The following is a 15,300-nucleotide window of genomic DNA, read 5'->3' as shown; positions in this document are numbered from 1 at the left end:
CAGGTATTCAAACTTGGCAACTTTAAGACTTGTGGACTTCAACTCCCAGAATTGAAGTCCACAAGTCTTAAAGTTGCCAAGTTTGAAGACTTCTGATTTAAATGATGTACACATATTTCTTTTCTCTCCTCTGCCAGCAAGTTATGAAGTCTAGAAATTTGCTTAAAAAGAAAACAGAGAAATGTGATCCTCAGAATACAAAGTTCTGTGCTCTCCTTGATAATTGTGATCACCTAACCTGTATAAATACTCCTGCTTGCATGTTTGTTTAAAGGCAGGGTTGCTAGTTTCCCTTGGAGACTGGTAAAGAACATTCTAGTGATCTCTCTTGGGTCATTTTTCCCTTCCATTTCTAGTATCCCTTCCAAACATAATCATTTCTTCTAGTTAATGCTTCGTTTGCACGACAGACCTAAAGTATGTGACTTTCTAATTGCTGATTATTGCTTGAGGAGCAATCAGCTTGTAATTGGCCCTGGACCAATTGATATAGTTTATTCGTGCAAATCATAGGACTTTTTGTAGTCATTTTCAAATCTATAATTCAAATGCCCTTTCTCTGGCCTTTTAGTGTCCAGTGTTTACACAAAAATCTTGGAAAGGCCATTGCTTATTTTAGCTGTTCTTGCTTTAGCTGTCATCAAAATGTCTTTATTCAGCATGATCTGCCCAATTTCGTCACTGGCTTCATGCATTGGATTGATTCCTTTTGTCCCTCTTTATTTTTACTTGAGCCTAAGGAGACAAAACTATAGTACCTACTATTTTCACCTTAATCCACCATCACCTGAAAATTCACTAAGCATGCAGGAATATTCTGTCCTATTAATATAATAATAGGAACCCAGATTTTTGTTTAGCAGATTTTATTGTGTAATGAGTTCTTTTAAATTACCTAATTGCAAGTAACAGAGTGGTGAGTTGTCTGTCTACAGGAAACTATTACTTTTTTGACTTGTAATTTTGATTCCTGCCATCTTTGTTGTGTGCAGTAACAGATTACAAAGATAATCTATATCTTCATCTCTTACTTTAAAGCACTTTAGTTTTATTTCAGTTCTTCAATTTTTTTCTTCAAGGTAAAAATTCCTGAGAAAAATAATCAGGTGTTCTAGAACAGACTTAATATATTCTGCTATTGTACACAAAGCTCTTGTTGTAATAAATGAAGCCAAGGTAAACTTATTTTGTGTACTTTCTTGTTCTCTCCATTATTCATTTACGGTAATTTTAGCTATCTGACTTCATGTCCCACTGCCTTTTCTGAACCTGCCTGTTTACTTAGCATTCCTCTCTTATATTTAGGTTTGTCTTTCACTGTAAGCAAAATTTTGCATATTTGTGGAATTAGTCAGTAATTTACACAAGTTCTTATATCTCCTATTTTTTGCACAGGAGTATACAGTACATTGGTCTTTTCCTATTGCTAGTCATTGTAATCTCCATATTTATTGACATTTAAAGATAGCTTTATCCCTTTTTTGTACCTTTAAACTACTGTATTCTGAATTTCACCTGCCTCTGTTATTTACCTATTTTAAAGCTGGTTTATTGTCTGATATTCCTCACTTTCTAGTGAAGCTACTTCCTGTATATTTTGTTTCTCCACAATTGCTTCTGTCATTGTATGAGCCTATTTATCAAAGTTTCAGTATATATAGTCTATCCATTTTCCTTTGAGCTCCAAGCTTTAATCAGTGGTGATACCCAGGTACAGAATCTGTATTTACGCTGCTTGAAGCAGAGGTTGGCAATAAACGAACAATAATATTTTCAAAACTAATTTTGTGCTTTGTTGCAATTGTCCAATTGAGAAGTTCCTTTGAATCTGGGCATCTCTAACTAAATCTAGCTCCTCTTTCAAACTGCCATTGAATTTTGTGATGTCTCCCTCCATTGCATTTCTAGTAGGTACATATATTTGTGTTGTATTAGGGTTTACTGGCTTATTAAATAATAATAATAATAATAATAATAATAATAATAATAATAATAATAATAAAAAAAATAAAAAAAAATAAATTTTATTAGGTCTGGATCCTTGCACAGGACAATCCAATTCAATCTGAAGTAGACGGTTTCTAAGATACCTTAGGAATATGTAATGTGGGCTTTATAATTTAATTTCAGCACTTCAAACTGGCCTGCAAATCTATTGGTAAACAATACAGCCAGTGGATTATTGGTGTTACATGGCTTCTTTCTGCTGATAGCCTGGCTGCTCTACTAATTATAGTTGCCAAATCCTCTTCAAGGCAGCCCCATTAGAGCAAATTGAGGCAGTCTAAACACGGTGATAACCACATGAGTCAGCTTCACTAGGTCTTAGATGTGCCATGCCTTTATTATTGACAGTGTTTGGCTTGGTAGCTCCACTGATGTGTAAACAACTTTTCGCTGTGTAACATTTTGAGGAATTGATCTTTAGACAAGATGCATCGTTCTCAGCTCTTCTTTGAACTGGGGCAAAAGGGTTAAAGAGATCCTGTGTCATGGATCCAAGTAACACCCCCCCCCCCCAACGAAAGAAAACTCCGAGGCTTGAGGTTCCTCAAATGTTCCATTTTATTAAAGATATCATATTGGCACATCTGAGAAAATCCAAATCTGAAGAGTTCTGGGTTTTCCCCACCCAAAATAAAGTTCATGTCCCTGCCCCAATAATCATGTGTCCATCACAGTGTTCAATCAATGCACTGTCCCAACTGGAGATGCCTCCCAGGAACACTCATCCAGGTCCAGGGCAGTTTGGCCTTGACTCTCAAAGAAAGGAATGTTATTTTGACTATATCTCCCTTCTCACATAATCCCCCCTTCCCAGTTTCCAACAGTACTAAAAGTGACAGGCCTGAAGATCCCAGGCCCAAGATGGCTTCCAGGCCTGACACCCTCATTGGCCCATCCAAGTTGAAAACAGGTTCCTTGATTACAATTGCTGGATTCACCAGAAATTAGTGTAGAGCGTTCTCCAGTTTTCGCTATCTAGCAAGAACAAAATTTTAGAAGAAACCTTGCATATTACATCAGTGTTTCTCAACCTTGGCCGTTTGAAGATATGTGGACTTCAATACCTAGAATTCCCCAGCCAGCAATGCTGGCTGGGGAATTCTGGGAGTTGAAGTCCGCAAATCTTTAAAAGGCCTAGGTTGAGAAACACTGTATTACACATATATTTCTCTAATTAGTGCCAATAGCTGGTCTTCGCCTATCCTTTTTTGGTTTATGCATGTTTTTTTAAAGGTGGAAGTGAATGCCTAAATCAGTCACAAGCCTACAAACTCCCCTACTCTCTCCTCACCACTACCTCAGTTATGTGATGCCATTTTGAATAGCTTCCTTCCTTAGGAGGAATAGATGAAAGGCAGACAGAAGGTAGCAATTGACCTATAGATAGACGGTGCATTCAGCTGAGATTCAAACCTGGCCTCCCCATATTCTGGCTTCAGTGTTCCCTCTACCTAAGTATTCCCTCCAACTTGAATCAGCTTGGCTTTTGACTTCTCCATTTGGCGCCACAACAGAAGGACACTGCTCGCCAAGCCATTTATCTTTGTTCTGTTGCAATTAGGCTTGAAGATTTTAAAATTCTGATTCTTTCACTCTCTCTCTTGGCTTTGCGTTAAACTTGGGCGAGGGGGAGGAGGTATTCAAGTGTAAAGATTGAATGGTGTGCATGCATGTGAGCAATTTTGTAGCAGAAACATCCTGCCCATCTTACAAGATCCTGCCATCAGAGAGAATGGGAGGCCAACTGGGGTGATGCCTATTGGCACCAAGACTAATGGGCACAGTTCCATCCTGACACTAGGGCAGGCCAAGTTAGCTTTCAAGGACAGGAGTAGAATTGTACTGATTTTACAGAATAAAAATGCTCCTGCCAATGTGCATTCCCCCATACCCTCACATCTGAAGGGTGAATAAGAGAGAAATATCTCAATCTCTGTGAAACTCAGGTGATCACGTGCCTCTATCATCTTTTTTCTCTGTACAATTTCAGGACCACCTGGTCTCCCACATCCACAATAAAAAAAAAGAAATTATCTTTCACATTGTTATGGTTAGCTCTGGCCCAGCTCCTGCCCCAAGACTGTGGATGTGGTGGAGACATCCACATGCCGCAGGCCTGTTTTGCTCCCGGTGGAATCTGCTGATGAAGGCTCCTCTGACCAAGAAGACATGAGTGACAGGGAGGAGGAGAGTGTGGCAGACAGCTCAGAAGGAGATCAATTATCTAGCTCCTCCTTGGATTCAGAACAAGAGTTAATGATACAGCCACACATGCGGAGAGCGATTCATAGGCAACAACAACTGAGAGATTATTATCAAAGAAAATGAGGCCACCTGTGGTTGGGTGGGGCTGTGGTAATTAATGAGGCTGCTATAAATAGCAGCCTGTGGGTTTGGCCATTATGGAGGATTATCTGATCGTTGTGTTTCGTGCCTGCCTTGCTAACTTCGACCTTTGTGTGCTGATTTTTCCCTGCTTTGAAACTAAATCAGAGCAAAGTGTGTTTCACTTTGTGAAAGAAGAAGGACTGTGAATTGCCTCACAGCTGCAAACTAAGTATCTCATAACTGATAAGGGACTTGTACAAATTACCAGTTTGTTTGGAGACAAGTGCTCTTTGCTATACAAAAAGAGTGCTTAGTTTATTTGAATTTTCGGTATAAAGAACATTGTTTTGAATTTTCAAATGTGTGTGTGTCTGAAATTTGTATCTGTGAATTTTCGGGAGGATTCTACCAGAGAGCTCGACAGAACACACATTAGGGGTCATTTTCTCATCTTGGATTCTGTGCAAGTTGAGATTGCAGCAAACATCTAAACGGTGTCAAGGCACCAACTAGGAATCCTCTCCAGAGCTTGGAGGTACAGATTAACAAGAGCCAAGGTGAAGGAGTTTTGAAATAGAACTGCTCAGGGCACAACTATTTAGAGATATTGTATCAACAAAAATCAGATAAAGATGGAAAGATTTTCTGCTTAGTTGATTAACAATTAGATTAGGAGGACCAGCATTTTCCTCCTTTATAAAATATTCCTCTTTTGAATTATAATTCCAGCTCTGCCAATCTTTTGCAATCAGATGAACAACTTGCCAATTCTATTTCCTTTATGTTAGTCAGGAAGGTGCTAATATTCTTCACCAATCAAGGAGAAAGTGTCAAAAGACCAGAGGGGTGGCTCACTTGGTTTTCCAGACGTTGTGGAACTTCCTCTAAGGTTTACTTATTTATTTTATTTATTCATTTGTCCAATACACAAATACATAGGAAGAAAAATAGACATGTGGTAATATATATAAGGGTAAAAGTGAACTTAGAGGAGAGGATATATGAAAGGAAGAGAATATATATGATAGGTGAGAGAAAGGAAAGGCAATTGGACAGGGGACGAAAGGCACACCAGTGCACTTATGTACGCCCCTTACTGGCCTCTTAGGAACCTGGAGAGGTCATTCGTGGAGAGTCTAAGGGAGAAATCTTGGGGGTTAGGGGTTGACACAATTGAGTCCGGTAATGAGTTCCACGCTTCGATAACTCGATTGTTGAAATCATATTTTTTACAGTCAAGTTTGGAGCGGTTCGTATTAAGTTTGAATCTGTTGCGTGCTCTTGTGTTGTTGTGGTTGAAGCTGAAGTAGTCATTGACCGGTAGGACGTTGCAGCATATGATCTTGTGGGCAATACTCAAATCGTGTTTTAGGCACCGTAGTTCTAGGCTTTCTAGGCCCAGGATTGTTAGTCTATTTTCGTAGGATGTTCTGTTTCGAGTGGAGGAGTGAAGGGCTCTTCTGGTGAAATATCTTTGGACATTTTCAAGGGTGTTGATGTCTGAGATGTGGTATGGGTTCCAGACAGATGAGCAAGACTCTTCTTTTGTTAGTATACACCCACACTTGGCCCACCTATTTCTATGGCTCCTAATACTTTACGGTTAGAGAGGTGGATAAATATAATAGAACTGCTGCTGAATATTATTGGTCTCTAAATGTTCAAGGATTCTTTGTGCAGCAATATGTTTGCTTAAGAATTTACAGGAAGTAAAATGTGGGTAAGAGCTGAAAATGTAAGTAAAGTTCAATTTTGTTAAATTTTTACATTTGTTTAGATTGAGGATTACCTAAATCTTTGTTATTTGTTTGACCGGGACTAGCTTGTATGAGGCGGGAGACAAAAGAGAAACATATTAGGCTTTCAACTGAGCACCAAAGAATTGAGGCCCTTGAACTATGGTTGATAAAGAAGACTCCTGTGAGTCCCTTAGAGCAGTGTTTCCCAACCTTGGCAACTTGAAGATATCTGGACTTCAACTCCCAGAATTCCCCAGCCAGCATTCACTGGCTATGGAATTCTGGGAGTTGAAGTCCAAATATCTTCAAGTTGCCAAAGTTGGGAAACACTGCCTTAGACTGCAAAGTGATCTAACCAGTCAGTGCTAGAGAAGATCAATTCTGACTGGTCTTCTGAAGGCCAGATCCTGAAGATGAAACTCAGATACTTTGGCCACCTAATGAGAAGGAAAGACTCACTGGAGAAGAGCCTAATCCTTGGAACAATTGAGGGCAAAAGAAGATAATGAGGTGCCTGGATGGTGTCATTGAAGCAGTAATTGGTATGGTAGAAGACAGGAATGCTGGAGGAACATTGTCCTTGGGTTTGCTATGGTCAGACATGACCTCGCAACTAACAACAATGCTTTCAACATAATTTGGAAGGCTTTATTGCACTTCATAAGAACACAGCTCCTTTTTGCTATTCATTAAAGCACCTAACTACTCTTTCAAGCTTCAAAATATTTTAAGAGATGCAATGGTGGACTCCTTAAAACAGGGACATTTTGGGGGGGAAGTGTGGGGGAGTCTGAGAAAAGCCAGATTGCTTTAATGAATAATAGAAAGGTGTAGTGCTCACACAAAGTCTGAAGTGCTTTTTTCAAATGAATTTTGAAACCCACACAGTCCTAATCTGGACTGCAAATGCTGATAGTATGCTGTATCTGCCCGAAAATCGTTGTGTGTTTGTGTGTGTGTGTTGTGAGTGCGCATTTTCTGTTCTGCATTTCAGAAAATTGAGAGCATCATCTCTGTGCCCCTACACGCAAGTTCATTAGGTCTTCTGGTTCTTCTATGTGAGAAAAACCTGCCCTAGATTGAACCCACTCTGTACTCTTTTACAGCTGTGAATTGAGGGGAAAGTATTCTTTTCTCATTTTCTCACAAAGGAATCTGTGTTAAACCTCAGAATTCCTTGTGGTACATGGCCAAATCTATTTTGAGACAGGTGTGACTTCCATTTTTTTAAATGGGCTATTTGTTGACGGTGCCTAACTCTAACCCTTTCCTTTCTGCGCAGTGGGGAGGAGAGAAGAAAACAGGGGGGCCTGTTTCCAAGGTGAACCTCCTTCTTCCACTTCTTCAAACAAGAAATTCTGCTATGACTTATTTATAGTATGTCTAACTTTTCAAGAAAGTGCAGAGAGCTTTTTGATCCTCGTTAAATTGCTCATAGCATTTTTGTGAGCTGAAGGGAGGAGGGAAGATCCAGATGTCTTAGAACCACAGAGTGTTCCTTGAGGGCACACATGAACTTTAGTCTTATGTCCAAGACTTTGGTCCAAGGGTGGTGTTGTGGCTAGCTCTGGGCCAGCCTTCCCCAAGGACTGTGGATGTGGGGGAGACATCCACATGCTGCAGGCCTGTTTTGCCCCCGGTGGAATCTGCTGATGAAGTCTCCTCTGACCAAGAAGACATGAGTGACAGGGAGGAGGAGAGTGTGGCAGACAGCTCAGAAGGAGATCAATTATCTAGCTCCTCCTTGGATTCAGAACAAGAGTTAATGATACAGCCACGCATGCGGAGAGCGACGCATAGGCAACAACAACTGAGAGAATATTATCAAAGAAAATGAGGCCACCTGTGGTTGGGTGGAGCTGTGGTAATTAGTGAGGCTGCTATAAAAAGCAGCCTGTGGGTTTGGCCATTGTGGAGGATTATCTGATCGTTGTGCTTCGTGACTGCTTTTGTGTGCTGATTTTTCCCTGCTTTGAAACTAAACCAGAGCAAAGTGTGTTTCACTTTGTGAAAGAAGGACTTTGAATTACCTCACAGCTGCAAGCTAAGTATCACAGGACTGATAAGGGACGTGTATAAATTACCAGTTTGTTTGGAGACTAGTGCTCTTTGCTATACCAAAAGAGGGCTTGGTTTAAGTGAATTTTCATTATAAAGAACATTGTTTTGAATTTTCAAACGTGTGTGTGTGTCTGAAATTTGTACCTGTGAATTTTTGGGAGGATTCTACCAGACAGCCCGACAGAACAGGTGGGCAACCTTTTTTGTAGCCAGAGTCTGCCCTGTTAACAAACTTGACCTCTAAATGCCATAGAAGAAACGTGGCAGTGACATAACCAGAGAAGCCATGGCAATGTTTTCTTCAGATTGGAGTAGGATGTGTATCTCTATATATTATATTTTAATCACAGCTTCAGTGAAATTATCTTTGGGAAAGCTTCCGGGGGAAAAAACAACACCACCAAGGCAGGTGTAGCTCAGCCTGGCTCAAGGCTCTGGAGTTTAGAAATTATAAGTAGAGATAGACGTGTCTCCTTGCTGCTGCATGATTGATGGAGATTTTATCAAACTGGCCTGACTGGTGTCCCACCGAACAGGGAAAACAGCAATGTTAGAAGTCTCAACTAGTTTGCTTATCAAGCACCATCATTCAGCAACATGTCAAAACAAGGACTGTAGAGGCGGGATGAGGATTAACAGTGGGAGAGCAAATTTATATGATTACAGTACAGTTTTCTGTCAATTTGAGGATTAGTGGATAGGATTTGAACTCAATGGGAAAGGTCCCGACATCCAAAAACGACTACAATGCATTGTCCTCTATCGGAGCCAGAAAAAAATATAGCAAATTAACAAGAGATATTCAAGAGTTATTTCTGAGTCTGGATGAATATTGTATTTAGGAATAAAGGAATAAAGGTAGTGCTCGACCTAGGACCTCAATTGAGCTCAACATTTCTGTTGTTAAGTGAGACATTTGTTATGTGAATTTTGCCCTATTTTATGAGATTTCTTGTCAAGTGAATCACTACAGTTGTTAGTTTATTACCACGGTTGTTAGGTGAATTGGGCTTCCCTATTAATTTTGCTGGTCAGAAAGTTGCAAAAGGTGATCGCATGACTTTGGAACATACCAATGGTTATACACATGAGCCAGTGGTCAAGCATTTTGGTCATATGTTCATGGAGATGCTGCAAAAAGTGTAGCAGGAAAAAATAGTCATCGTAACTTTGAACGGTCACTAAACTAACTGTTGTAAACTGAGGAATATCTGTATTGGAATCCTTCAGATTAGAATCATTTTACGTTTTCTCAGAATATGGAAACAAGAGGACATTGGAAATGAGCAAGAGAGAAGTTGGTAGGACCGTGCAATGGGGGAAAAGAGAGAGACTTCTATCCTCAAAGAAGATGTCACTGAAATCAATGGGACTTGATAGAAAGTAAACACAAATATCTTCTGAGCCCAGTTTTTTTGCCCAGTCTTTCACTATATAAAAGTATACTGCTCAAAAAAATAAAGGGAACATTCAAAGAACACATCCTAGATCTGAATGAATGAAATATTCTCATTGAATACTTCGTTCTGTACAAAGTTGAATGTACACAACAGCACGTGAAATTGATTGTCAATCAGCGTTGCTTCCTAAGTGGACAGTTTGATTTCACAGAAGTTTGATTTACTTGGAGTTATATTGTGTTGTTTAAGTGTTCCCTTTATTTTTTTGAGCAGTGTATATAAAAGAAGTTGTTTGTGTATGACAGAATTGTTTCTGCAAAGAGGGAATCAGTTATTGTTTACAAATTGGATGATTTCTTTAACAGGCTACCCTGTAAACGAGCGGGGTTACATTTAATCAATTCAGTTTACACACACACACACACACACACACACACACACACAAATATTGTTGTTATGTATACCTACCATGCATGTATGGAAGATGCCATGTTAAGGAAAAAGAAATCCTACTGTCACTGGAATTTGTCAAACATAATGTCATTTTAGAGAAACTGTGGTGTGCTCAGTTTATAATCTTCTCCCCACCACCACCATCCAATCCTCTTTTTGTGGAAATACCCTTCTTTGAAGATATTGAAGTAAAACATGGAGATTGATTGGTAGATTATACAGATACTGATTAACAGAATTTGAAGGTACCTTGTAGGTCATCTAATCCAACCCCCTGCCCAAGTAGGAGACCCTTCACCATTTCTAAGACATGGAAGTCCAATCTCTTGAAAGCATCCAGTGAGGAAGCTCCCACAACTTCCAAAGGCAAGCTGGTTTCATTGTTAGTTGTCAGCACTTCTAAAGTTAATCCATCAAGAATGATACAATCTTCTTCCATTTGAGGGAAACCAAAGATACTGGGTAATCTATAATAATAATAATATTATTATATCTTCTACAAAATTTGAGACAAAGGGTATATTTGGTTGCAAAAAAAGAACAAGAAAGGGGAAAAATTAGCTTAATTACATCACAACGAGGAGATATATAGTAAGAACGAAAATGGAAAACTTGTTTAGATATGCTAAAATATGTTCTGTCGGGCTCTCTGGTAGAAGCCTCCTGAAAATTCACGGGTACAAATTTCAGACACACAAACGTTTGAAAATTCAAAACAATGTCCTTTATCACAAAATTCAAAAGAAACAAAGCACCCTTTTTGTATTGCAAAGAACACTCGTCCCAAAACAACCTTGTAGGTTGTACAATTCCCTTAATTAGTCCTTAAGTACTTAGCTAGCAGCTGTGAAGAAACGTCACAGCCCTCCTTCTTCCCATGAAGTGAAACACACACATACTTTACTCTGCTTTGGTGTCAAAGGGGTGAAAAATCCACAAACAAACTTCAGACATAGCGAGGCACAATCCTGAAGAACTGCAATCAGATAATCTTCCACAACAGCCAAACTAGCACGCTGCTATTTATAGCAGCAGCTCTAATTACTGGAGCCCCACCCAAACACAGGTGGCCTCTCTTATCTCCTGTAATATTTCCTCAATTGGTCTCTTCAATGCATAAGTCTGCGCCTGCGTGGGTCTAACACTTCGTCATCCGAATCGACCGAAGATAATGGTGATTGGCTTCCTGGGCTGTGTGCCAAGCCCCCCTCTTCCAAGTCACCCCTACCTTCTTCTTCATCCGAGGAAACTGCACTCCCTGACTCTGCCGGCAACAAAACAGGCCTAGGACATGTTGATGTTTCCCCTGCCTCCACCTCCACATTCCCTGGGGCAGGAGCTGGGCCAGAGCCAACCACAGCAAAATATAGGCAAGAATTAGTTAAATGTCAGATACCATATTTTAAGACTGGATAAGATATACATATTTGATTTAGAATGATTGTTATTTATAATCAATGTTCAAGTTTTTATTATGAAGTTAAGTAACTACTACTAATATAAGAAATAAAGTTAAACTGGAAAAGCATGAATGATACCGATATGGAAATCTGCAAACAATGTAGAATTATATAAGGGATAATACGTAAGGAAAGAGAGAGCAAGGTTATCTCTCTAGTTTTTAAAGTTTTGTGTGCATTTTTGTTTGTTATCTATATTGTATATGAATTTACATTTTTTATTAAAATAATTTTAAAAAACATTTTTTTTAAAAAAAATAGTAGTAATAGTAATAATAATAATAATAGTAATAGGTACTTTGGGTGCAATCCCAAAACAAATGGAACACCCTTTGAACATATTCAGCATTGACGAATTCAACACCAGTCAATTGCAAAAGACATATTTACTCGGAACATCTTACATTCTGCAATGGTATTGTAACACCATCAAACATCCACATTTGCCTATCCCAGGTTCTTGGAAGAACTTGATAGATGGACAAAAAATGCCAAATCCAGTCTGAATATCTGGTTGACTATACAAAATCATAATCATATTTCATCATTTCAGACAGATGGAAGTCCAATCTCCCTTTGAAAGTCTCAAGTGTTGAGGCTCTCACAACCTCCACTGGCAAGCTGTTCCACTGGTTGATCACTTTCACCATCAGAAAGTTTCTCCTTATTTCCAGTTCAAATCTTATTTCCGGTTCAAATCTCATCACCGGCTCAAGGTTGACTCAAGGTTGAATCTTTCTTTGGTCAGCTTCCATCCGTTATTCCTCGTCTGGCCTTCTGGTGCTTTGGAAAACAGCCTGACCCTTTCCTCTCTGTGGCAGCCTCTCAAATTTTGGAACACTGCTATCATGTCTCCCTTAGTCTTTCTCTTCGCCGGACTAGCCTTGCCCAGTTCCTGCAACCATTCTTCATATGTTTTAGTCCCCAGTGTCCTAATTATCCTGGTTGCTCTTCTCTGCACTTTTTCTAGTCTCTACATCTTTTTTATAGCATGACCAAAACTGTATGCAGTACTCAAGGTATAGTCTTACTAAGGCAAGTGGTATTAGTACCTCACTTGATCATGGTTGTATCCCTCTGTTAATGCAGCATAGGATCACATTGGCTTTTTTCGCTGTAGTGATACACTGCTGGCTTGTATTTATCTGCTTGCCCATTTTGTGCCATCAAATGATTGTTGAATCGTACAACTTTGTAGATTTTCTCCAGGACTATTTGTCCCCAGCCTGGTCTTTCAGGTACATTAGAATAGAATAGAATAGAATAGAATTCTTTATTGGCCAAGTGTGATTGGTCAATTAGTGTACATAAATGAAAAAGATACATTTGTCAAGAATCATGTGGCACAACACTTAATGATTGTCATAGGGGTCAAATAAGCAATGAAGAAACAATATTAATAAAAATCTTAGGATACAAACAACAAGTCGTACAGTCCTAAGTGGTAGGAAAAGGATGATAGGAATGATGAGAAAAAACTAGTAGAAATATAAGTGCAGACTTAGTAAAAGGTTTGACAATGTTGAGGGAATTATTTGTTTAGTAGAGTGATGGTGTTTGGGGAAAAAACTGTTCTTGTGTCTAGTTGTCTTGATGTGCAGTGTTCTGTAGTGATGTTTTGAGGGTAGGAGTTGAAACATTTTGTATCCAGGATGTGAGGGGTCAGTAAATATTTTCACCGCCCTCTTTTTGAGTTGTGCAGTATACAGGTCCTCAATGGAAGGCAGGTTGGCAGCAATTGTTTTTTTCTGCAGTTCTCTGTAGACTGTTCATCTTCTCTTTCTTTCCATCTTTCCTAGTGTTACAGAGATCAGGTCTTCACATAATTTGTCTAAAGTAGGATAATTTGAACCAAATTATTTGTGCCTTGATTGAGTAATCCAAGGTTTTTTTAAAAAAAACCAGGAATCTTCTCCATCATCAAAGCTCAAAAGCATCAATACTTTTTCCATCCTGATTCTTTAGAGTTGAGACAAAGGAGGGATCAGGAGACATATTTTTTGAAAATTAAGATGATTTCCATCATTTTCTGAATATTTCTGCCTCCCCTCCTCCATTTTTCACCCAGTCTTGGAAAATGATTCAGGGGAATTCAAAAATTTGTATATTGTGCTATGATGATCAAACTACTGTTGGAGGACTGAAATTCAAATGTTTGGGATTGCACTACAAGGCAGCTGGACCTCTCTGTAGCTCTTGCAATTGGATCTTGTAATTATTGCTGTAATTCTGGTATCCTGCTATCCTGGCTTGCCCTCCCATTATATGGTGAAGCAACTACAGTGGTACCTCTACTTAAGAATGCCTCTACTTAAGAACTTTTCTAAATAAGAACTGGGTGTTCAAGATTTTTTTTGCCTCTTGTTAAGAACCATTTTCTACTTAAGAACCAGAGCCTGGAAAAATTTCCCAGGAAATTTGAGAGTGGCACGAGGGCCCGGCCAGTTTTCTGCCATTCCCCCTTTAATCTTGGCTATCTTGGGCTTTTCTGGGCTACCAGAGGAGCCTTTCGGTGGCGCTTAAGAAGGCTTTGGCAGTCCATAGCAAACAAAGCATTTTCCTTTGTCTGGGCACTTGGAGAGGGAATAAACCTCTGCCAGCACCCAGAGGAAAAAAATGCTCCCTTTGCTCTGGGCAGTGACTGTCCTCCTCCTCTTCTTCCTGTTCCTCCTCCCACCCAAATTCTGAGCTTTTATTTCTTTCCTAATGGGTTTGCACACATTATTTGCTTTTACATTGATTCCTATGGGGAAAATTGCTTGTACTTACAAACTTTTCTACTTAAGAACCTGGTCACGGAAGTGAATCATCCAAATCCCAGAACTGAATTATTATTTATTAAATTATTATTATTATTTATTAAATTTGTATGCTGCCCCTCTCCGAATTGAAGTCTGTCATTGTCCCATGACATTCCATGGGTACTGATCAAGGACTTTTTCTACTGTGAGCATTGGAAATATTAGGAGAGTGTTGGGCCAGCCCAAACAAAATTTAACAAGAAAGTGAGTTGGTATAATTTTTAGTGATCTGTGCTGCTTAAGATTTAATGTTCTTTCCTTCTCCTACTCCATCCCCACAAGATCATTGCAAGGAAAACTATTTTGCAGTCAGAATCTTCATCCCTTCCAAAGTGACTAATACTTTACTTCAACTACATTTTCATTTTTACCTCTAGAATGTGCCTTGACTCATTTTCATGAGTCATCTAGTTATGCTACTTTGGAACCACTCTTATTTCTACTACCACACCACAGATATTCCCTTGTGCTCTCTCTTTTCTGCCATGTAGCGATAGCATTTATATATCACTTTACAGTGCTTTACAACCCTCTCTAAGCGGCTAACAGAATCAGCCTATTGCCTCCAACAATCTGGGTCCTCATTTTCCCCACCTCAAAAGGATGGAAGGCTGAGTCAACCTTGAACCTGGTGAGATTTGAACTGCCAAATTGCAGTCAGCTGGCAGTCAGCAGAACTAGCCTCCAGTACTGCACTCTAACCACTGTGCCACCATGTCTCATATAGACATAGAAACATAGAAACATAGAAGATTGAAGGCAGAAAAAGATCTCATGGTCCATCTAGTCTGTCCTTATACTATTTCCTGTATTTTATCTTAGGGTGGATATATGTTTATCCCAGGCATGATCTACTACTCTTTCAGTAGAATAATATTTTCTCGTTGCTTTTGATCTTTCCCCCAACCATATACTCATGGTAGTGTCCCAGTCCATACTTGAAATTAAAATATAGTATGAAAGGACCATTAAATAAATATCCAATGAGCAATGGTACAATCTGATGCATTTTTTTTCACGCCAGATGTCCCAAATAATTCCTGACCAATGG

General features: G+C 39.3%; 1 protein-coding gene across 2 annotated transcripts in view; it reads left to right on the top strand.

Annotated features, from left to right (window-relative positions):
• ZNF385A (zinc finger protein 385A) overlaps positions 1-15,300 on the top strand; it is a 229,273-nt gene that overhangs the window by 43,486 nt on the left and 170,487 nt on the right. The window lies entirely within an intron of this gene.

Source organism: Erythrolamprus reginae, chromosome 2 (genome assembly GCF_031021105.1).
Source record: "Erythrolamprus reginae isolate rEryReg1 chromosome 2, rEryReg1.hap1, whole genome shotgun sequence".
In the NCBI taxonomy this organism is placed as follows: Eukaryota; Metazoa; Chordata; class Lepidosauria; order Squamata; family Dipsadidae; genus Erythrolamprus; species Erythrolamprus reginae.
The sequence above is the reverse complement of the archived record's forward strand: the minus strand, read 5'-3'. Positions and strand labels throughout refer to the sequence as shown.